At 46.4% G+C, this 24985-nt stretch overlaps 1 protein-coding gene across 1 annotated transcript in view; it reads right to left on the reverse strand.

Moving 5' to 3' along the window:
• LOC124711347 (lysosome membrane protein 2-like) overlaps positions 1 to 24985 on the reverse strand; it is a 368649-nt gene that overhangs the window by 181074 nt on the left and 162590 nt on the right. The gene's annotated exons all lie outside the window — the stretch shown is intronic.

The following is a 24985-nucleotide window of genomic DNA, read 5'->3' on the forward strand; positions in this document are numbered from 1 at the left end:
CAACAATAGACTCGCGCCAGCATGCGGGAACATGTCCCTCAATCCAGATGCGATTGTATGTACGAAGAAGAAAACCTTTACCCGCAGGAGAAAGGTTCTTCAGCATCTGAATATGAATAGAATCTGGCCCTGGAGCAGAGGACCGTGATCGGCCAAGTGCGTTTTCGAGTTCCCGCATGGTGAATGGGGCATTATAACTTTCACAATTCGAGGAGCGGAAGTTAGGTGGCCTAGCCTCCTCTGCCTGTTTGCGGGGGAGGAAGGCAGGGTGGTAATGAGCGGAGCTCGAAACCTCTGCGAAAAAGCGGCCGAAGGCATTGGAGACAGCCTCAGGGGCCACAAGGACGTCATTCGCGACCTTCAAGCCAGAAACTGGTGAGTGGACCTAAGTGCCAGATAGCCGGCGCAGGCTACCCCAGACAACAGAAGGAGTAAAACTGTTGAAGGTGCTTGTGAAAGCAGCCCAGCTGGCTTTCTTGCTTTCTTTGATAATACGACGACACTGAGCACGTAATCGTTTATAATTGATACAATTCGCCACTGTAGGGTGGCGTTTAAATGTGCGTAAAGCACGACGACGAGCACGTAAAGCGTCTCTACATGCTGCGGTCCACCAGGGGACCGGTACGCGACGTGGAGAAGGAGGGTGAGGGATGGAATATTCAGCAGCAGCGCGAATGACTTCGGTGAGGTGTGCGACCTGACGATCGCAGCTTGTAAAGGTTTGATCCTGAAAGGTCGCCCTGGAAGAGAAGAGCCCCCAGTCTGCCTTGGAGATGGTCCAATTAGAGAAGCACGGAGAGGGGTATGCTGCAGGAGATGGATAACACACGGGAAGTGGTCGCTCGAATATGTATCAGAAAGCTCATACCACTCAAACCGGCGTGCAAGTTGGGGAGTACATATAGAGAGGTCTAAATGGGAATAGGTGTGAGATGTGTCCGAAAGAAAAGTAGGGGCGCCAGTATTGAGGCAGACAAGATCAAGCTGGTTGAAAAGGTCTGCTAACAAGGAGCCCCTCGGGCAGGATGCTGGAGAGCCCCAAAGGGGATGGTGGGCATTGAAGTCTCCAGTTAACAAAAATGGTGCAGGTAGCTGAGCAATAAGTTGCATCACGTCTGCCCTGGTAACGGCAGATGACGATGGAGTGTAAACGGTACAAAAGGAAAACGTAAAAGTGGGGAGAGTAATGCGGATGGCAACTGCCTGCAGGCCGGTGTGCAACGTGATGGGATCGTAGTAAATATCATCCCGGACCAGCAACATAACCCCTCCATGAGCTGGGATACCTACCACATGGGGTAGGTCAAAACGCACAGAGGTGTAGTGTGCCAAGGCAATGTGATCGCATGGGCGTAGCTTCGTTTCCTGGAGGGCTACGACGAGCGGACGATGCAAGCGGAGCAGCAACTTCAAGTCCTCTCGGTTGGAGCGAATGCTGCGAATATTCCAGTGAATAAGTGCCATCGTAAGAAAAGGAAGATGAGAGAAGTGGTCACCTCGAAGGCCGCTTAGGGCCTGGCTTCGAGCGAGCACTGCCGCCGCTATCAGTAGGCGGACAGTCATCGTCCATTGGGTCTATAGGGTCAGCGGCCATCTCGGGAGGATGGCCGAGAGTGGGAGCTTCCTCCGCCAGTGAACGGCCAGATGTACGGCTACCAGCGGTGCGGCCAGGCGAAACGGATGACGGCCTGGGGCGGCAACCGCTGGGTGGCGCAGGAGAAGAAAAGCGCCGTGGCGGAGAAGGAGAACTGTGCTTCCTATGCGCCTTTTTGGAAGGACGTGTAGTGGAAGTACCGGTCGAAGGCTGGGAGGTCGAGGTACGGAGGAAGTCTGCACGGGATGGTTCCTTCTTGAAGGCCCGTGCATCTGACTTCGATGTCTTCGTCTTAGCAGAAGCTGAGGAAGGTGCTCGTGTCTGTGGGGTGATGGGAGGAAGAGGAGACGTCGACCGCGCGATCTTAGCACTGGCCGAACGGACGACCGTGGTGCTGAAGGTCAGATCGCATGTCTGGGTTGCTACCTCCCGGGTAGTCCGAGGAGAGGCGAGGACAGTACTGTATTTCCCCGCTGGGAGCAGCGTGGGCTTCCTACTAGCCAATAGCTTGCGAGCAGCCGAGGTGGACACTTTCTCTTTGACCCGAATTTCTTGGATACAGCGTTCTTCCTTATAGACAGGACAGTCGCGGGAGGATGCGGCATGGTCACCCTGACAGTTCACACAACGAGGAGACGGAGGTGGACAGTCACCCTCATGGGCATCCCTGCCACAAGTGACACATTTAGCCGCATTGGAACAAGACTGTCGAGTGTGATTGAAACGCTGACACTGGTAGCAGCGCGTAGGTGTCGGGACATAGGGGCGAACAGAAATAACCTCGTAGCCCGCCTTGATGCGCGATGGCAGCTTAACACTATCGAAGGTCAAGAAAATTGTCCGGGTCGGTACAAGGTCATTGTTGACCTTTTTCATGACCCTATGGACAGCCGTCACGCCCTGCTCAGCGAGGAATGATTGAAGCTCCTCGTCAGTCAATCCGTCGAGGGAGCTAGTATAGACTACACCACGAGACGAATTCAAAGTTCGGTGGGCCTCCACCCGGACAGGGAACGTGTACAGGAGGGTGGCCCGAAGCAGTTTTTGTGCCTGAAAGGCACTCTCAGTTTCTAGTAATAAGGTGCCGTTACGCAACCTGGTACAAGATTTGACAGATCCGGCTATGGCATCTACGCCCTTCTGAATAACGAAAGGGTTGACAGAGGAAAAATCCTTTCCGTCCTCAGATCGAGAAACTACGAGGAACTGTGGGGCAGGCGGTAGTACTTTTGTCACTGTTGGCTGGTCACGTTTCCGTTTTTGGGTCGAAGTCTAAAGAGATGGAGTAGAATCCATTGCGGAGGAATCCCCCATGATTGCCAGCGTCTCCGATGGCGCGCTCCTTCCTTGTGGGGACCCTCTCAGAGGGCACTCCCGCCTTAGGTGAATGTTTACACCTCAGGTCACACCTCCCGAGAAACAGACGGAGGGACCAATCGGCATGGTCAGAAGGTATCAGCTCAGACAATCACCCCTCCCCGGGCCTGGCCTTTACCAGGGGGTACGCGCGTGCCTTACATGTCTACCCAGGGCGGGGACTTACGCGTTACCCCGTCACCGGCTACGCGTGCGAACGCGTGGGTCGGCCTTCAGGCACGCACAGGGAGGAAGGAAGAAGAGGAAAAAGAAGAGAGAGAGGGAGAAAGAGGACAGACTGTCTCAAACGCCGAGGCGGAGACCAGAGAAGGCAAGGAGAAGAAGGCAATGAGAAAGCAAAGGCAATGAGAAGGCAAGGAGAAAAAGGCAATGAGAAGGCAAGGAGAAGTCAAGGGAAAGAGTAAGGAAGACAGTGAGGTGGAGAAGAGCAAAGAAAGGAACCAACAAAAGGAAGGAAGAAACGAGAAGTGAAAAACCAAAAAGACCACGATGATAGGTCGTGGAACCGTCCGTCTCCGGACGCAGGCGCTAACTACCCCCGTGAGGGGGATGGACTCCTGTTAGTCGCCTCTTACGACAGGCAGGAATACCGCGGGCCTATTCTAATCCCCGGACCCGCAGGGGGTGGGGGGGGCATGGATGTGTGTGATGTCCTTAGGTTAGTTAGGTTCAAGTAGTTCTAAGTTCTAGGGGACTGATGAACTCAGATGTTGAGTCCTATAGTGCTCAGAGCCATTTGAACCATAGTGGATGCTGTCGAACTCCGTGACTGTTCCTTTAATGGGTGTAAAAAAATCCGCTACCGGTCACAATAAAAGGTTATTTATTTGTCATAGGACCAGTTTGGGGCTTGCGCCCATCTTCAGGTGTCTATACATTCATGTACATGTTTGTAGGGTTGGAGATCACTGTATAAATACAAAAAAATTATTTGCTAGTGACTACACAGATACAAGTGGGACGATTGTACGTGGTAAGGAAGCATTTGACGAAAATATGCCTGTACTTACATAAAGATGAAGCACCATTATTACAGTTATGCTGTGTTGATAGTTTTGCCACTTAGTTACACATTTATGGTCATTTTCACGTCCATACTTCTGTTTTAAGAAGTATAGCTTCATATTACACTATTATGATGTGCACTCGTGAAATACGATATGTTTACATACTAACATGTGGGCTGTGATCAAAGAACTTAGATGTAGCAGATGTGAAGATGTTGCGGGCGCAAGCCCGAAATCGGTCGTGTGACAAATAACCTTTTATTGTGACTGGTGGCGGGTATTTTTCTACACCTCTGAAGATATGCTCTTCAGATCCTATGTTTATAAGACTTGCTTTTTTTTGTTTCGCTGCAAAGAAGCTATTCCTAAAGTAAGTCTTTTTGGGGGTGAGAGAGACCCTGTAATTTGCTACCACATTTTTTACTTAGATGGAGTAACTTATGAATACTTTTCTTCCCTTAGCCGTCACGATTACCTACTGATACCTGATTATATTCCGTGGAATTAGTGCAACCTTTTTTTTACTCTATCTCGCTTTTCATTGTTAAGTAAAATTGCCGCACAAACTAAAGCGTTCACCTCCGGTTCGTCCGCCGAATGCACCGGACGGAGCGAAGCCTGCAAAACGTGCGTCATTCCGCCAGCCGAGCGCTGATCGGAACACGGAGGGGTGCGAGCGTGCATACACAAACAGCGGCTGCTCTGTTGTTGCGACGTCGCTCGATATATCGCGTACCCCCGGCCGCTGACGCAATGCGGCGCAGACGGACGGACTGCCGGTATGCATGTGCAGGTTGCGGAAGGGCAGTTACGCCGCCCCCACTGTGGCACGCGGTGTCCCGTATCCCGACGCCGGGCGCTCTGCCCGCAGCATGGCGGCCGCCGCGCGTCCTGACGTCACACACCGGCTATTATTACGGCAACAAGCGCAGCGCGGTGCCGGCCAAGGAGGCGGTCCGGAGTCCAGGTCCGACGGGTCGGGCAGACCGCGCCAAGATCCGCCCTGTGCCTCTCCTAGAACACTGTTCTAAACGCCCGAGCTGCACCCAGCGAGGAAACTGCCACCGTCAACAGTCCTCAACATTGAAACAAACACTACGAAGGCGGCATGCTGAAAACGTCTGTCACTGACGGTGTAACGGAATTACACTGTCAACTTATGCACAGCTAGGACATCTTTGTATTTACGTGAATGTCTAGAAGAACTATCTCTGTTCATCACTTTCATTTATTGTGGTTGGTAACATTTTTGCACGTTTTGTTATCAGTGCTCATTGAGATTATGTTCTGAGGCTGTGCCTTTTTTTCCAGTTTAGTGTTTATGGAGTATCGCCATGGAAGGATACAGTACCGAACAGAGTTTTTATTGTGAGAACTCACTACAAGAACGGTGACATTAGTGAAAAGTATTAAGAAATTCCCCACTATAGTAGGACAACAATGCACCAAATGAATTCAATTTTCGTAGGTTGATCAAGAAATTCAGAAAAATCGATTTGACAGTAGATACCGAAAGCCTTCGACGCCCTCAGAGTGCCAAGCGTGAGGCAAGTAATGTTGCCGTGCGTGATTCTGTTACTCTGGCTCCCGGAAAACCATGCCGTGTTCAAGAAATGTGCGTGTGTCTAGCAGTGATGCACAGAATGTTTTACACCCGTACAGAGCTCAGTTAAGTGACAAATTTTACCGTGCGAACACCGTAGTGTTAGAACTCAAAAAAGAAAATCGAAGTATGCTCGACAGAGTTGACGGGGAAATGTGCAAGAGGGTGACAATTTCATGAACCGAGTTATCGCGTGTAAGGCTAGTAGGGAGGGGGGAAGGGGGCAGTGTTTCAGATGCCCGATTTAGAGCGTTACGGGCAGTGCCCTGCAACCAGACAGGGATGTAACGCCTGAACTGGAGAGAATACGGCACGATTTCCCTGTACAGGACATCCAGTGACCCTGTTAATCAATTTCAATCCGAATAACTACATGCATAAGCATCAGAGGTGGACCAACGCATTATTGACTTGCTCAGTTTGTGAAGCTCTTTCTCTTGAATAAATTATCCAATTTTCAGAAAGTGTATTTTTTTTGAACATGTATATCACATCTATCAATTTCCGTTCCACTCTGATAATTCCTTCGTCGTGCGTGTTCTTTTTTGTCTTAGAACGTGCAAGAAATCATTTCCAATGCATATTCGACCTGTGTTGGTGGCGAATCAAGTGTTTCTTCTTTGTCAAATTTCTTGCAAAAAGACAGAATTCAGATTCAAACCTGAACTTGAACTCTAGAGTTTCTGTAGCATTATTAAAAATATAAGCCACTCCAATTGATTATCTGACATTACTATTCTCTGTCTACTTTTGCATCTGCAAACACACTCCACAAGCCACCGTACAGTGCATGGCGGAGGGTAACACGTACCATGACTAGTCATTTCCTATCGACTCAAATAGATAGAGGAAAGAGAGACGATATGTAAGGCTATGTACGATCCCAAATTTCTCTCATGTTAACGTTGTGGTCCTTACCCATTATTTACTTTGTCGGCAGTAGAATCCATCTGCAATTTGCTACAAAGCCTTGTCTAAATTTCTACAATAGTGCCTTGTGATAAGACCATGGTCTTCCCCTTGCGAAAGCCAACTGGAATCCAAGAAGCAACTGTCCTTGATTGTACTGCACGCCATAAAACTGATGTTAAATGTCTAAGCAATTAGGAAATACGATTAACAGCAACAACAACAACAACAACAACAAAAAATGACCATCAGAGTTTTTTTTTTGTTTGTGGTTTTAGGGCGCAAAACTTCTATGGTCATTAGCGCCCAGCCCGTGACGTAGGAAACAGGAAAAAAACGAAATTTAAAATCAATAGCAAGGGGAACAAAGTCATAAAATTTGAGAAACTAAAGGCAGAAGGAATGCTTAAAAATCCACTATAGAAAGGGGTTAGTTGTCCCCAAAAAAAAAAAAAAATCAAATGACTGACGTCATTTCACTGTCACTAATAAACTGTAGAACGCGGTCAGCTGAGCGCGTGTCATCTGCTAAAATCAACGATGGATCAGGCGATAGCTGTAGACGGGAGCGTAACGGATTAAAATAGGGGCACTCAATTAAAAGGTGTCTGACCGTCCACAGCTGAGAGCAGTGGGGACAGAGTGGGGGAGGATCACCGCTTAAAAGATGTCGATGGCTAAAAAGACAGTGCCCTATCCGGAGTCTAGCTAAAATTAGCTCCTCCCGACGACGCGTTCGGGAGGAAGAGGTCCAAGCGCAAGGAAGGGCTTTCACTTCCCGCAATTTATTATGGGGAAGTGTTGACCAATGCGCACCCGGGAGCCAGAGGAACGCCACTGAGACGCCCCCCAGGTGGAGCAAGCGCAGACAGTCCTGAATCCTGTGGACCAGAGGGTGCACAGGGTAAAGAGCTTGGAGACTTAGGAGAGAGCTGAGAGAATCTGAGCAGATTACGTACTGTATCCGCTGATGGCGGCGGATGTAGTGGACAGCCTGGAGAACAGCGTAAAGCTCCGCAGTATAAACCGAACACTGGTCGGGAAGCCGAAAGTGATTTGGGGTGTCGCCAACAATATAGGCACTCCCTACACCTAACGATGTTTTCGAGCCGTCGGTGTAAATAAATGTGGCTTCCGTCATTTGTGCACATAGAGCAGCAAATGCCCGACGGTAAACAAGTGTAGGGGTACCATCCTTGGGAAATTGACATAGGTCTCTGAGCAAGCCGATGGACAGCACAGTTTTCTGTCAAACATAAGACCCAAGAATTTAGCGACGTCGGAAAACGGAAGGTTGACAGGACCTAGATGTAAGGAGGGCGGAAGAAACTCCTTACGTCGCCAAAAATTAACACAAACGGTCTTACTGGGTGAGAAACGGAAGCCGGTTTCGATGCTCCACGAGTGGAGGCGATCGAGACATCCTTGAAGACGTCTTTCAAGAAGGCTGGTCCGTTGAGAACTGTAGTAGATCGCAAAATCGTCCACAAAGAGGGAGCCCGAGACATCAGGAAGGAGACAATCCATAATTGGATTAATGGCAATGGCAAACAGTACAACACTCAGCACGGAGCCCTGGGGTACCCCGTTTTCTTGGGAGAAAGTACGGGAGAGAGTAGTGTTCACCCGCACCCTAAATGTGCGCTCTGCCATAAATTCGCGAAGAAAAAGGGGCAGCCGGCCTCGAAAGCCCCAAGAGAACAGTGTGCGGAGGATGCCTGTCCTCCAACAGGTATCGTATGCTCTCTCCAGATCAAAAAATATTGCTACCGTTTGGCGTTTCCGGAGAAAATTGTTCATGATATAAGTGGAGAGAGCAACAAGATGGTCAACGGCAGAACGATGCTTTCGGAATCCGCATTGGGCTGGTGTTAAAAGACTGCGGGATTCCAGCCACCAAGCTAAACGGTAATTCACCATACGCTCCAAAACCTTACAGACACTACTCGTGAGAGAAATGGGGCGATAGCTAGAGGGGAGATGTTTGTCCTTTCCAGGTTTCGGAACTGGAACGACAATAGCTTCCCGCCATCGCCTGGGAAAGGTACTGTCGGTCCAAATTCGATTATAAAGGCGAAGGAGGTAACGCAGGCTATGGGTTGATAAATGCAGCAACATTTGGACATGGATACTATCCGGTCCTGGGGCGGAGGAGCGAGAAGAAGAGAGGGCATGTCGGAGTTCCCGCATGGAGAAAACAGTATTGTAGCTTTCGTGATTTTGAGAGGAGAAAGCAAGATGTCGCACTTCCGCTGCACGTTTCTTCGGGAGAAACGCTGGCGGGTAATTTGAAGAGCTCGAAATCTCAGCAAAGTGCTGACCCAATGAGTTAGAAATTGCGACGGGGTCCACTAATGTATCATGCGCGACAGTGAGCCCAGAGACCGGGGAGAAACTAGGCGCGCCTGAGAACCGTCGAAGCCGACTCCAAACTTCCGAGGAGGGAGTGAAGGTGTTAAATGAGCTAATAAAGAATTTCCAGCTTGCCTTCTTGCTATCGCGGATGACGCGACGGCATCGAGCACGGAGCTGCTTATATCGGATACAGTTGGCCAAAGTTGGATGGTGACGGAAAATGCGAAGAGCACGTCGCCGCTCACGTATTGCGTCACGGCATGCCTCGTTCCACCAAGGAACTGGGGGGCGCCGGGGCAATTCGGAGGTGCGTGGTATTGAACGTTCCGCAGCTGTGAGAATAACGTCGGTAACGTGTGTGACCTCATCGTCGACGCTGGGAAAGCGACGGTCATCGAATGTCGCTAGAGACGAAAAAAGTGTCCAATCGGCTTGGGCAAACTTCCAGCGTCGAGAGCGCATATATGGCAGTTGAGGCTGCAGTCTAAGAACACATGGAGAGTGGTCACTCGAGTGTGTATCAAGGGCGAACCATTCGAAGCGCCGAGCTAGCGGAACAGTACCGACCGCAAGATCCAAATGAGATAAATTTGTCGTGGAGGCAGACAAAAATGTGGGGACCCCAGTGTTGAGGCAGACTAGATCCGCTTGGTGGAAGACGTCTAGCAATAGTGAGCCACGTGGACAAGGATGTGGAGATCCCCAAAGCGGGTGGTGGGCATTGAAGTCCCCAACCAGCAAATAGGGGGGTGGAAGCTGATCAAGAAGATGAAGGAGATCAGCTCGTGCCATTGGTGTAGACGATGGAATGTATACCGTACAAAGAGAGAACGTGTATCCAGAAATGGAAAGACGGATGGCGACAGCTTGGAAGGAACTGTTTAAGGGCATTGGGTGATAATGGAGAGTATCATGGAGCAGTATCATGAGTCCTCCATGGGCTGGAGTGCCTTCAACAGAGGGGAGGTCATATCGGACGGACTGAAAATGAGGGAGAACAAAGCGGTCATGGGGACGCAGCTTTGTTTCCTGAAGACAGAAGATGACCGGCGAGTAGGATCGTAAGAGGATCGACAATTCATCCCGATTGGCTCGAATGCCGCGGATATTCCAGTGGATAATGGACATAGGGTGAACAGAAAATGGAGGAACGTGACCAAGGGTGCTGTCAACTCAACGACTGCTCAGAGCTTGCGACCGACGGCATGGAATGGCATTCAGTCGAAGGCAGAAGATCCTGATCCATAGGTTGGTCAGGAGCAGCTCCTGCCACCAACGATCGGCCAGTTGACTGGCCACCAGCAGTGCGCCTCGGCGACACAGAAGATGGCCGAGGGCGATTTCCGCCAGGTGGTGCTGTAGATGGGACACGCCTTGGCGGAGAAGGAGAGGAACTGTGTTTCTTCGTAGCCTTCTTGGAAGTATGATGTTTAGATGAAGGAGGAACCGATGGTTGTGAAGTTGCGGTACGTAAAAACTCTTCACGAGAATGCTCTTTTTTCGAAGACTTGGCGTCTGGCTTTTGGGCCAGAGATTTAGCAGAACCCGACGAAGGGTGAGCCAGAGAGTGGGCAGGCGAAAGTGGTGAGGTTGAACGGGCGATCTTTGCGCTGGCCGATCTGACGACCGTGGTACTAAAGGTGAGGTCGCAAGTCTGCGTGGCCGCCTCCTTTGTTGGCCGAGGAGAAGCAAGGACAGTGCTGTATTTTCCTTTCTGAGGCACGGTGGGCTGTCGACTGGCGAGTAACTTTCGAGCAGCAAAGGTCGACACCTTTTCCTTCACTCTTATTTCCTGGATGAGCTTTTCGTCCTTAAAAATGGGGCAATCTCCAGAGGAAGCAGCGTGGTCACCCATACAGTTGATGCAGCGAGGGGATGGAGGTGGACAAGCACCCTCATGGGCATCGTTGCCACACGTAACACATTTGGCCGGATTGGAACAGGACTGGCTGGTGTGATTGAACCGCTGACATCGATAGCAACGCGTGGGGTTTGGGACATAAGGGCGAACGGAAATTATCTCATAGCCTGCTTTGATTTTTGATGGGAGTTGAACTTTGTCAAATGTCAAGAAGACAGTGCGGGCTGGAATGATGTTCGAGTCAACCCTTTTCATAACCCGATGAACAGCTGTGACGCCCTGGTCAGACAGGTAGTGCTGAATTTCTTCGTCAGACGATCCATCGAGGGAGCGTGTATAAACGACTCCACGCGAGGAATTTAAGGTACGGTGCGGTGCGGTTCCACCCGGACAGGGAAGGTGTGGAGCAGAGAAGTACGCAGCAATTTTTGAGCCTGGAGGGCACTGTGTGTTTCCAACAACAGGGTGCCATTCCGTAATCTGGAACAAGACTTTACAGGACCCGCAATTGCGTCGACACCTGTCTGAATAATGAAAGGGTTGACCGTGGAAAAGTCGTGACCTTCGTCAGACCGAGAAACAGCAAGGAACTGTGGCAACGATGGAAGAACCGTCTGTGGCTGAGACTCAGTGAACGTACGTTTGTGAGCAGACATAGTGGAAGGTGAGGAAACCATTGCGGAAGAATCCCCCATGATTACCGGCGTCTCCGATGGCGCGCTCCTTCCTTGTGGGGGCCCTCACCGAGGGCACACCCGCCTTAGGTGATTGTTCACACCTCAGGTCACACCTCCCGACAAACGGACGGAGGGACCAATCGGCACTTTCGGAAGGTATCAGCTCGGGTAATCACCCCTCCCTGGGCCTGGCCGTTACCAGGGGGTACGTACGTGTCCTACCTGTCTACCCGGGGCGGGGAATTACGCGTTACCCCGTCACCGGCTACGCATGGAAGTGCGTGGGTCGGCCTTCAGACACGCACAGGGAGGAAGAAAGAGACAGGGAAAGGAAAGAAGAGAGGTCTCAAACGCCGCAGCCGAGAAAAGGGTAAAGAGAAGAGGTAAAGAGAAGAGGTGAAGAGAAGAGGTAAAGAGAAGAGGTAAAGAGAAGAGGTAAAGAGAAGAGGTAAAGAGAAGAGGTAAAGAGAAGAGGTAAAGAGAAGAGGTAAAGAGAAGAGGTAAAGAGAAGAGGTAAAGAGAAGAGGTAAAGAGAAGAGGTAAAGAGAAGAGGTAAAGAGAAGAGGTAAAGAGAAGAGGTAAAGAGAAGAGGTAAAGAGAAGAGGTAAAGAGAAGAGGTAAAGAGAAGAGGTAAAGAGAAGAGGTAAAGAGAAGAGGTAAAGAGAAGAGGTAAAGAGAAGAGGTAAAGAGAAGAGGTAAAGAGAAGAGGTAAAGAGAAGAGGTAAAGAGAAGAGGTAAAGAGAAGAGGTAAAGAGAAGAGGTAAAGAGAAGAGGTAAAGAGAAGAGGTAAAGAGAAGAGGTAAAGAGAAGAGGTAAAGAGAAGAGGTAAAGAGAAGAGGTAAAGAGAAGAGGTAAAGAGAAGAGGTAAAGAGAAGAGGTAAAGAGAAGAGGTAAAGAGAAGAGGTAAAGAGAAGAGGTAAAGAGAAGAGGTAAAGAGAAGAGGTAAAGAGAAGAGGTAAAGAGAAGAGGTAAAGAGAAGAGGTAAAGAGAAGAGGTAAAGAGAAGAGGTAAAGAGAAGAGGTAAAGAGAAGAGGTAAAGAGAAGAGGTAAAGAGAAGAGGTAAAGAGAAGAGGTAAAGAGAAGAGGTAAAGAGAAGAGGTAAAGAGAAGAGGTAAAGAGAAGAGGTAAAGAGAAGAGGTAAAGAGAAGAGGTAAAGAGAAGAGGTAAAGAGAAGAGGTAAAGAGAAGAGGTAAAGAGAAGAGGTAAAGAGAAGAGGTAAAGAGAAGAGGTAAAGAGAAGAGGTAAAGAGAAGAGGTAAAGAGAAGAGGTAAAGAGAAGAGGTAAAGAGAAGAGGTAAAGAGAAGAGGTAAAGAGAAGAGGTAAAGAGAAGAGGTAAAGAGAAGAGGTAAAGAGAAGAGGTAAAGAGAAGAGGTAAAGAGAAGAGGTAAAGAGAAGAGGTAAAGAGAAGAGGTAAAGAGAAGAGGTAAAGAGAAGAGGTAAAGAGAAGAGGTAAAGAGAAGAGGTAAAGAGAAGAGGTAAAGAGAAGAGGTAAAGAGAAGAGGTAAAGAGAAGAGGTAAAGAGAAGAGGTAAAGAGAAGAGGTAAAGAGAAGAGGTAAAGAGAAGAGGTAAAGAGAAGAGGTAAAGAGAAGAGGTAAAGAGAAGAGGTAAAGAGAAGAGGTAAAGAGAAGAGGTAAAGAGAAGAGGTAAAGAGAAGAGGTAAAGAGAAGAGGTAAAGAGAAGAGGTAAAGAGAAGAGGTAAAGAGAAGAGGTAAAGAGAAGAGGTAAAGAGAAGAGGTAAAGAGAAGAGGTAAAGAGAAGAGGTAAAGAGAAGAGGTAAAGAGAAGAGGTAAAGAGAAGAGGTAAAGAGAAGAGGTAAAGAGAAGAGGTAAAGAGAAGAGGTAAAGAGAAGAGGTAAAGAGAAGAGGTAAAGAGAAGAGGTAAAGAGAAGAGGTAAAGAGAAGAGGTAAAGAGAAGAGGTAAAGAGAAGAGGTAAAGAGAAGAGGTAAAGAGAAGAGGTAAAGAGAAGAGGTAAAGAGAAGAGGTAAAGAGAAGAGGTAAAGAGAAGAGGTAAAGAGAAGAGGTAAAGAGAAGAGGTAAAGAGAAGAGGTAAAGAGAAGAGGTAAAGAGAAGAGGTAAAGAGAAGAGGTAAAGAGAAGAGGTAAAGAGAAGAGGTAAAGAGAAGAGGTAAAGAGAAGAGGTAAAGAGAAGAGGTAAAGAGAAGAGGTAAAGAGAAGAGGTAAAGAGAAGAGGTAAAGAGAAGAGGTAAAGAGAAGAGGTAAAGAGAAGAGGTAAAGAGAAGAGGTAAAGAGAAGAGGTAAAGAGAAGAGGTAAAGAGAAGAGGTAAAGAGAAGAGGTAAAGAGAAGAGGTAAAGAGAAGAGGTAAAGAGAAGAGGTAAAGAGAAGAGGTAAAGAGAAGAGGTAAAGAGAAGAGGTAAAGAGAAGAGGTAAAGAGAAGAGGTAAAGAGAAGAGGTAAAGAGAAGAGGTAAAGAGAAGAGGTAAAGAGAAGAGGTAAAGAGAAGAGGTAAAGAGAAGAGGTAAAGAGAAGAGGTAAAGAGAAGAGGTAAAGAGAAGAGGTAAAGAGAAGAGGTAAAGAGAAGAGGTAAAGAGAAGAGGTAAAGAGAAGAGGTAAAGAGAAGAGGTAAAGAGAAGAGGTAAAGAGAAGAGGTAAAGAGAAGAGGTAAAGAGAAGAGGTAAAGAGAAGAGGTAAAGAGAAGAGGTAAAGAGAAGAGGTAAAGAGAAGAGGTAAAGAGAAGAGGTAAAGAGAAGAGGTAAAGAGAAGAGGTAAAGAGAAGAGGTAAAGAGAAGAGGTAAAGAGAAGAGGTAAAGAGAAGAGGTAAAGAGAAGAGGTAAAGAGAAGAGGTAAAGAGAAGAGGTAAAGAGAAGAGGTAAAGAGAAGAGGTAAAGAGAAGAGGTAAAGAGAAGAGGTAAAGAGAAGAGGTAAAGAGAAGAGGTAAAGAGAAGAGGTAAAGAGAAGAGGTAAAGAGAAGAGGTAAAGAGAAGAGGTAAAGAGAAGAGGTAAAGAGAAGAGGTAAAGAGAAGAGGTAAAGAGAAGAGGTAAAGAGAAGAGGTAAAGAGAAGAGGTAAAGAGAAGAGGTAAAGAGAAGAGGTAAAGAGAAGAGGTAAAGAGAAGAGGTAAAGAGAAGAGGTAAAGAGAAGAGGTAAAGAGAAGAGGTAAAGAGAAGAGGTAAAGAGAAGAGGTAAAGAGAAGAGGTAAAGAGAAGAGGTAAAGAGAAGAGGTAAAGAGAAGAGGTAAAGAGAAGAGGTAAAGAGAAGAGGTAAAGAGAAGAGGTAAAGAGAAGAGGTAAAGAGAAGAGGTAAAGAGAAGAGGTAAAGAGAAGAGGTAAAGAGAAGAGGTAAAGAGAAGAGGTAAAGAGAAGAGGTAAAGAGAAGAGGTAAAGAGAAGAGGTAAAGAGAAGAGGTAAAGAGAAGAGGTAAAGAGAAGAGGTAAAGAGAAGAGGTAAAGAGAAGAGGTAAAGAGAAGAGGTAAAGAGAAGAGGTAAAGAGAAGAGGTAAAGAGAAGAGGTAAAGAGAAGAGGTAAAGAGAAGAGGTAAAGAGAAGAGGTAAAGAGAAGAGGTAAAGAGAAGAGGTAAAGAGAAGAGGTAAAGAGAAGAGGTAAAGAGAAGAGGTAAAGAGAAGAGGTAAAGAGAAGAGGTAAAGAGAAGAGGTAAAGAGAAGAGGTAAAGAGAAGAGGTAAAGAGAAGAGGTAAAGAGAAGAGGTAAAGAGAAGAGGTAAAGAGAAGAGGTAAAGAGAAGAGGTAAAGAGAAGAGGTAAAGAGAAGAGGTAAAGAGAAGAGGTAAAGAGAAGAGGTAAAGAGAAGAGGTAAAGAGAAGAGGTAAAGAGAAGAGGTAAAGAGAAGAGGTAAAGAGAAGAGGTAAAGAGAAGAGGTAAAGAGAAGAGGTAAAGAGAAGAGGTAAAGAGAAGAGGTAAAGAGAAGAGGTAAAGAGAAGAGGTAAAGAGAAGAGGTAAAGAGAAGAGGTAAAGAGAAGAGGTAAAGAGAAGAGGTAAAGAGAAGAGGTAAAGAGAAGAGGTAAAGAGAAGAGGTAAAGAGAAGAGGTAAAGAGAAGAGGTAAAGAGAAGAGGTAAAGAGAAGAGGTAAAGAGAAGAGGTAAAGAGAAGAGGTAAAGAGAAGAGGTAAAGAGAAGAGGTAAAGAGAAGAGGTAAAGAGAAGAGGTAAAGAGAAGAGGTAAAGAGAAGAGGTAAAGAGAAGAGGTAAAGAGAAGAGGTAAAGAGAAGAGGTAAAGAGAAGAGGTAAGGAAAAGAGAAGGACGAAGAAAGATGAAGACATACAAGCAAGTAAGGCGAAGAGTGCGGTACATTTACAAGCGTCCGTCTCCGGACATAGGCACAAACCATACTCCCAGAGGGGGAGAAAGGGAAGGAAAGAGCCAGAGGTGGGGGGGGATGGGGGATGGGGAAGGATACGGAAAGGGGGGGGGTATGCAGCCCGGAAAAGAAGGAAGGCCACATTAGCTCGGGGTCCCGTGCTCGCTACACACGTATCCACAAAAGAGTTGTGGATCCCCTGGGGGGCCATCAGAGTTTATTGAGTCATCGATTGCCGTACTGTTAAATTACGACTGTTGAACAGGTCACGGATTGGACATTACGAACAGTTTCATTTTTTAACTTGTTAGAAATTTTGATGAAGTGGAGATATATTTGAAGCTGTGTCAGTTCGTAGCTAACGTGGATTCATTCCACAGGTCCCTTTAGGTAGTCGCAGAAATAAAATGAAAGCACTAAAGAACATAATAGCTGCCCAATTTTAACAGCACAGGAACATGAACTTTGACTTAAAGTAAGAGCCGTTACAAGTGTACTGCGTTTTTGAAGTTTATGATTAGCATTTGTGTGTAACTGTATGAAGTAACGCCGTCTACGTTCTACAGGATATCCCAGGAATGTTGCGACAAATTTCGAGTGGCTGTACAGAATGTCTTGAGGAACGAACTGAGGATAGGAGCTGTGTGTTCGTAAAAACATAAAAAATCATCCAAAGACATTGCGGAAGGTCGAAGTTACGGACGCCGGCGCCTGCCACTGAGGCACCCCTTTGGCAATGAACGTCACTTTGTACTCCAACGGACTGTAGGTGGAACGTCTCCCAATGTTGTTCGTTATTCAATGATTGCGACTGATTGGCCTGGTCGCCAGTGGAGAAGATGGCGGTAGCTGCCGCTTACAAAGGCCTTGTCTTCTGTGAATGTAATGTTCTGTTGCCTCAGTAGATGACGGTTTCGGAGATAGAAAGCTATCTGCAGTTTATTTTTCTCCTGTATACCGAAAAACATCTGAAGATTCAGTAGATTCCAGGAGAAAAACTGCGGATGGAAACCAGTGTCTCAAACCGTCGGTAGCAGAGGTAACACAGTATCTCTCAGTATTCCCTTCTTCTCCACTGGCGATCGTGGCCATCAGTCGTGTGGCGACTTAAAGAGCGAAGCAGAGCGAAACGTTCTGCCTACGGTCCTTCAGTGTACGAAGTCACGTTTGGCGCTGAAGGGGTGGCCCGACGACAGGCATCGATGCCTGTAACTCTGACGCTCAATAGCATCATTTGATGTTTTCATATCCGTTATTTGTTCCTCAAAACGCCGTCTGCAAACCTAAGATTTTCGCTACGTTTCTGGGACACACTGTGAATTGAAGGAAAGATTTTACATCGATTCTGTCGGCCAGAAATAGCATTGAATTTTGGTGGTTTGTAGAATTATTTTAGGCGCTGTGTGTGGAGGAGCAAATCCTACCAGCATGGGCTTAATTACAAAGACATGATAGGGCCTGTCAAGATCACAGTTTAGCATCCTGCACGATTGTTGTTCGCATTGGTCAGGATCCGGCGATTGGCACCAACGTGTGGAGTGTGTGGGTTACAGGAGAGCCGTACTTAACGCCATTCAGGGTCAACGGCCTTGTGCGACTAGCGCCTGAGGGTGTGTTATGTACCTTACATGTTTTTGGGGGTGGCTGTGCTATATGTTTGAGGAAACCAGCATCGTACAGGCACGTCTTTGAGTCAGGAAATGGCTTGTTTGCAGCAAGGGAAAAATCCACATGGACAATGTGATACTGTCTGGGACACCACCAACAGCCAGAATGGTGACTGCTTCACTGATGCAGCAGCACAGGAGACGCTGACTATTGTAGGTCCAATGACAACGCTCGACAAGAGAATAGTATCACATTGTCTTTCCAGATCAATTCCGGTTCTGAGTCCAGTATCATGATGGCTGTCAGTGTATGGAGGCTCTGAGGAAACCCAACATCGCCAGACTGAATTTCTTATAGTACTGGACCAGCACCTGGCGCGTAGGGTGGGATGCCATTTGGTCTGCAACACGATTATGTGTAGTTCTCACAGCCGTAATTTGGCTACCAGGTCCAGTTAATTTAATGTGACCACAACCTATGTCGAACGTCGACGTGCAGCAACCACTAACAGACGGCAGGTGGCAGCACTAGCAGTGGAGGGATAGCAACAGTGGTCTCGTCGTCTTAATACGGAAACAAAAGCGATGTATTTGCTGTGCGGAAAGGACATGATTATATTTCGTGCCAATAGTGAAGATTTTCCGAAACAGCGTGTGCTGTGATTAATTTGTACTATGCGCGGGAAAATGCTGCCATCCAAAACCGGCCCCAAGGTGACTGGTGTACTGTGGGCACTGATGACCGGAGTGAACGACATCGGCGGAGATGTGTAAGGGCGAATGGACGTACTGCCGTTGAGCAGCTGCCCACCGAGTTGAACCAATGGGCTACCAACGAAGTCTCCTAAATTGTTTAGCGAATGTTGCTTCGCGTTGATCACCACAGCATGTGCATTGTTCACACAGCCATGCTGATTGCTGTTCATCGGCGACAAAGGCTGGAATCTGCACGCCAGTATCGCAACTGGACTTCCACTGAGTGGCGACAGGTGGCCTTTTCAGATGAATCACGTTTATGATCCATTGGCTAGGTGGCCCTTGGCGCGAAGCGTCAAAGCAAACACCCTGCACCCTTTATCGTCTGAGGAATGTTTTCTTGGAATTCCCTGGCTGATATCATTCTGGAAGGCATAATGCAGCAACCCAAGTTTGTGGTAGTATGTATACATTCCTGGGGACCTTGTCCATCCCCACATGCACATGGTTTGTCCTCGGCACAATAACATGTATTAGCAGCACAATGCAACATGTCACACAGCTCTCAGTGTTCGTACGTGGTTCGAAGAGTAGTAAGTTAAGTTTACCATAATACCCTGGTCATTGAACTCCCAGCGTTTGATTCCTAATTGAAAGTCTGCGACTTCAATCGGGCTGTCTACGCCAGGAAACATCAACCGATATATCTGGCGCAGCTTGTCACGGCACTGCAGTTGCCGTGGCTCCACATCTCTGCCGGTATCTTCCCGAACCTCTGACACTTCCTGCACGTTTCACAGTGGTCCACGCTGCAAAAGACGGTTATAAAGTTTGACAGGTGGTAACAGTGTTTGGAGAGTGTGTAACATACATGTTACGTGCTGTGGTTGTGCCCGATATTCAGGGGACATTTGGGCTTTATCTTTCAATATAACTTAAAACTCAAAGCCGTCCGCGCTGTCTTGACCTAGCTAGTTGTCCTCGCCGGTGCCGTCTCCACTTCTATCACCCTTTGAAAACATATGGTCATCAGTTGCCTAGAGACGGACACGCCACCACTCATCGGATGATATGACTGATGAGAAGTCTGGCAGAGTTTACGGAGTATGGAATGACAACCCTGTCTCCACCGTACAAGATCAGTTCGTGTACGCCCAGCAGTATCAGAGCAGATGTTCCTGCCGCCAGGTATCAAATCTCTCAACTGAATTTCGCATCCATGTCGTTCCCATCCCCCACGTCACCTACATATTTGATATTTCATAATTTTTACTATATTGCACACGCGTATCAAGTAAAATTCCGGTATTTACTACCTTTTCTGGTGTTGCAGTATTATCGTCCACCAGTGCTATTTCCGGTACTGTGCGTCTCTGACCGGGAAGAACGGCATCAGTGCTGCCACTTTGCCTCATTTTGCCGATGCTTTCTTTCTTAAGGTAATCGTTCCAAATTTCTCCGACATTCATGTAGTTTTCAAATGTATGCATTTTGACACCTGTGAGCCCCGAGATGAAGAACTGGAGCAGTGTTATTACCGAAGGCACGCAGTGGACAGTTTATCGTTAGATGGAAGATACGTAGTTGCTGGTACATTAGTATATATGCGTGGTTTTTGTTTAGTTTTAAACGATTAAGTTCTCATGTGAGTAGTTTTAGATACAAACATTGTAATTCCTCTCCTATCCCTCCTCTAAGCATTCCAACTCATTACGATGAATAACTTCTGCTCGATGTTTGTCTTCATTGCTTAGATTTATGATAGTTCACCCAGGTCGTCAACGGAACATGTCCGTCAACGTGAAATATGGGCGTCTTCATAATAGATGGAACTCAACGCAAAGAAGATTGTTTGGATGAATACTGAATAGTTTAAGTGAGGCTATGAGTTACAATCTGACAGAAAGAGTGTGAATCTAGTATCAAAGTTCAGGAACGGGATTGACGTAGTTCATTAACGATGGAAGAAGTATTATTAATTTGTGTTCTTCAAGAGAAGTGAAACGAAAGTTTTCTGCAGCGCTAGAACTGACGCTTTACTACTAAAGAAAGATTTTTATGAAAATTCTTTTACTTGTTGATCATCTTATTTACGCACATGCCATCTTCTTTAGCCAGGTTTTATAAAATGCGACTCTCCTTTTGCTTTAGTGTATTTAGCCTCTTTTGTGTGAGAACACCAGGGAAAATATGCAAGGTCTCGTGCAACCTTTGCCACCTGCCACGAAAACTGAGCAAGCAACAAAGGTAAGGAAGAGAGAGAATTTTCCACTACGGTATGAGTGGGTATGCAAGATTACGTTAACTTCTGTTGTTTTCAAAAGACGCTATCGCCCCCTCGCAAACGTTTAAAATTTATTTCCTATAATCCTTGACGGTGATATCTCGTTACGTTCAGTTGGTTGTCTATGCGAATACCGCCACTTGAGATGAGTTATAGAATGGTACGGTGTACCATGACGTCAAGTACGAATCAAAATTTAAGATATCCAGGTTCTCCCCCATATTGGGATTTTCATTCAGGTTTTTATTGCATGGCTTTAAATGCTACCATGCGTCATTTTGCGAATGTTTCATACCTTTTTGGTCTTTTTCGTGGATTTTATTTTATCATCATCTACGGGACTCCCATTTGCTCCTAAAACCGTTACCAGTTCCGTCGAATCTCTTACATAAACGAATTTCTGTTGTGTGAATTCTAATTTTTAATAATATATTAACTATAAAGAATGTAGGAAGAGCTATGGCCTTATAAAATGTCTATACTGTCTCGCTTTTTATATTATTTTATAGTTTCATATCGGTGAGTTTATTTCTTCTCCACATTCTCCTAGCGATACGTATTGTCATGCATTTGCTCATATTCCATTACTATCAACTTTTGTTCTCTTCTCTTGAAGGCTGGAACTGCAGTTCTACTTGCCGACAACTTCACGCTACGTTGCTTAGACGTACTACCTAATACAAATCCTGCCTGTGGACCGTACTCTGACACTAAGTGTGTATCGTAATCATATGGCGGACAGATTAAAATTGTGTGCCTACGCATTTTTCTTACCTACATCAAACTGGGTTTTTTAATTATTAGAACTTCAACTATTTAGTAACCAAGGATTGTAAACAATAACAGAATGGAGGCGCAGATAAGCTATTTCTTTAAGTGCCTGAAAACAATTGAAAAACCATTGGATGTTAAAAGCGTAATACTATTTTAGTCGCTAAGGGAAGGCACAACGGTTGACAACGAAAATGAGTAGTTTATATATTAAGAACATAACTCTCACAAGTTAGAGCGTGGCAGTCTCCGAGTCGCTTCATGTGAGGACATTACTTTCATTACCGGTTAAAAAGTTATGTGGCATTTGTGCTGGATACGTTGATTTTTAGAATGTTTAGTGCACAAGTGTAATGTGTAGGGGTGATGGCTGCAGCAGCTCCACAAGGCAGGCCCTTATCCTATTGTCTACTACTGGAATAGATGTATGAAGTCTGATGACCCACATGTGCCTAAGTTGTTTGGAGGCACTGATCTCTCCCGACAGAATAACCACAGCTGAAAGATGTCTGGCTGCCCCGAAATTAGTCATACCTGTGTCTGAAGTGTTGGTATGAGAATGAGGCTGGAAGTCCGTAGTGTGTTGATGCGAGAGTAGATCTGAAGACAGGAAAGAAAATATTCAGCAACTGATGACCTCCCCATGCAACAATTTATACGTGATAGGGACTTCGTGCTTGTCGTTTGACCTGCATGTCAGTGAAGTTCTCAATGGGAAAGTCACTCCAAAAGCCGTATGAATTCTACAACCCAACATGAAAACAAATGTGCGGTTTCTGAGAGCGATGTCGTCCAACTTTGCATTGCTTTGGAATGGCCTCAGACGGAACTTTTTTTAAGTGCGTGTATTTTTAACAAGGGAAGAGAAGGGTTATCCAGGAGCAGCGAAATCTACAAAAAAATTTGCAAAAAATAATTGAACTGGAATGTCAGGTTACCAATGGGCATGGGGGGAGAGAGTTATTAAACCGTAGGCAAGAGAAATTTCAATCTGCTGGAACTTTGCACAAGATTTTAGTCACGTATGTTTGTCATTGAAACTATTTGACGATAGCTCGCTGGTTCTGTCGAGCCTGGGCCAAAATCGCAACCTCACTGCCTGTTATCTCATATACACAGCATTGAAGTAGCAACTATTTGATGCCACATACTATCCACTCACCCGTTGGTAACGAAATCTAATACATCCGTGGTACAGTCCGTTACCAAAATTCTGTCTGTCTCTAAGTAACGGCAAAGCTTACGGGAATGTGACACTGGGATGATCGTACAAAATTTGCACTGTTTTCTTTCCATCGTTGTTATCTGATATAAATTACAGTACAGAGTAAATTGTAGATTAGGTTTATAAAGGATACCTGTCATTGACGCAGCTTTGGTTTGAAGTAGGTAAGTTTTGTTGTATTAAAAACACTGACAACGCAGTTTTATTATACTCTTATAGCTGCCACTTTTAGTCCGTTTATTTTTATCGGTTTCCAATGACGCAATAAAGTTTACTGTTTACGAGCCACTAAACTCTCTTACGGCGTGCAGCTGCTGTTGATAATGTCTATTGTTCCGCTTTTGACAGGCATTAGTTCCAACGCTTCGTCTCCGTCTCCGGTACATGTCCGTACCATCCGAGCGAGTCCAGAAGTGTGCAGCAACACATTAACATGAAGACGGCATTTCCTCTCTAGGTGTAGACATTTCAATATTATCTCACTGGTCTCATTTTCTGCCTTCTCTCATGGACAGGCTGAGAATTCTCTCTCTCTCCGATAGTGTTGTTAAAAAGCTCCCTTTGCGTCTTTTCTCCAAATTTCTTGCTAAATTTTCTGTCAGGACGTACCACTCTCAATAATTGTGTGGCGCAGGGGAGTGTCGTAGGACCGTTGCTATTCACAATATACATAAATGACCTTGTGGATGACATCGGAAGTTCACTGAGGCTTTTTGCGGATGATGCTGTGGTATATCGAGAGGTTGTAACAGTGGAAAATTGTACTGAAATGCAGGAGGATCTGCAGCGAATTGAGGCATGGTGCAGGGAATGGAAATTGAATCTCAGTGTAGGCAAGTGTAATCTGCTGTGAATACATAGAAAGAAAGATCCCTTATCATTTAGCTACGATATAGCAGGTCCGCAACTGGAAGCAGTTAATTCCATACATTATCTGGGAGTATGCATTAAGAGTGATTTAAAATGGAATGATCATACAAAGTTGATCGTCGGTAAAGCAGATGCCAGACAGATTCATTGGAAGAATCCTAAGGAAATGCAATCCGAAAACGAAGGAAGTAGGCTACAGTAAGCTTGTTCGCCCACTGCTTGAATACTGCTCAGCAGTGTGAAATCCGTACCAGATAGGGCTGATAGAATAGATAGAGAAGATCGAACGGAGAGCAGCGCGCTACGTTACAGGATCATTTAGTAACCGTGAAAGCGTTACGGAGATGATAAATTCCAGTGGAAGACTCTGCAGGAGAGACGCTCAGAAGCTTGGTACGGGCTTTTGTTGAAGTTTCGAGAACATACCCTCACCGAGGAGTCAAGCAGTAGTATATTGCTCCCTCCTACGTATATCTCGCGAAGAGACCATGAGGATAAAATCAGAGATTAGAGCCCACACAGAGGCATACCGACAATCCTCCTTTCCACGAACAATACGAGACTGGAATAGAAGGGAGAACCGTTAGAGGTACTCAAGATACCCTCCGCCACACACCGTCAGGTGGCTTGCGGAGTGTGGATGTAGATGGGGAATTGTGGTATCTTCAAAAACTGCCGAGTGGATGTGGCTTAGCACAGATGTTTTCAAGCAGCAGCGTTCGCGGAACGGGCGTTCAAGAGAGACTGTTGCTAGGCGACTGGTCATCTGTGCGATGAACTGCTCGAGTGTGGCACTTCTATTCGCCTTCATCTACCTACGCGGCTATCGTTCACCCCTGTGATCTATGCCCCTTGGTGCACTGCAGTTGCCAAGGCGCCGGTTTTGGGTAACACCATTTTGCAGCTCACGATAGACTTCAATCATGACAGCATGCGAGGTGTTTACGAACTTACACGCTTCTGAAATGATTCTTCACTCGGCCAGAAAGAAAGTAATGCCCGCATGGACATCTGATAGATCGCTCCATTTCCGCATTACGACGATGACTGCACTGTATTCGCATCCCGATTAAATGTTTCATAACCTCTCCCCTGCTAGTGCTGCCACCTACCGTCCTTGAGTAGCTATTGCACGTTGACGTCTAACACAAGTTATGGCCACCATGTGACTAGACGGCGTGAATTTTATATGATCAGATAATTCCAAAACGTTTTTCTGAAATACCTCCAAATTCGTTACTAGTTCTTTTTTAAAATGGATACCCTCAGTTGATGTCCATCAGACCTTTCTTTTCATAACTAATATTTTTATCGAAGTTCTCTTGTGTCTTTGTGACATCTCAAGCCACTTCATTCTGTTACCTTCGCTGATGGCAGCTGAACCTTGCCATTTTCTGTGCTTCTCCAAATATTTCTGCACTGATTGCAGTAATTATCGTGTTTGCTCGAAGATATCTGAACGACCCGTCTGTGGACCACACTTTCCTTGCTACTTCAGTCGTAAAAGCATTTTAATTTCAGTCCAACTGATAACTTTCGCTGCTGGTTCAAAACATCTTTAGTCAAACGGCCGCTTTGTAGCTCTATATTCGTCTGGGGATGTGTTCAGCAGCTGAACATGGAGAATGGGTCTTATCAGTTTAGCACTGTTGCGTGTATTAATTTCGCAGCCATTCGTAGGGGGTAACTTAACAGGAGTCCGCCTGATTAGCCGCGCGATAACGTGCTTGCCTCCCACGCAGCGGGCCGGGTTCGATTCCCGGCCGAGTTGGAGTTTTTCTCCGCTCGTGGACTGGGGGTTGTGTTATCACCACTTCATCCCCATAACCGACACGCAAGTCGCCCAATGTGGCGTCGACTAAAGTAAGACTTGCACTCG

The sequence above is a fragment of the Schistocerca piceifrons genome, chromosome 8, assembly GCF_021461385.2.
Source record: "Schistocerca piceifrons isolate TAMUIC-IGC-003096 chromosome 8, iqSchPice1.1, whole genome shotgun sequence".
In the NCBI taxonomy this organism is placed as follows: domain Eukaryota; kingdom Metazoa; phylum Arthropoda; class Insecta; order Orthoptera; family Acrididae; genus Schistocerca; species Schistocerca piceifrons.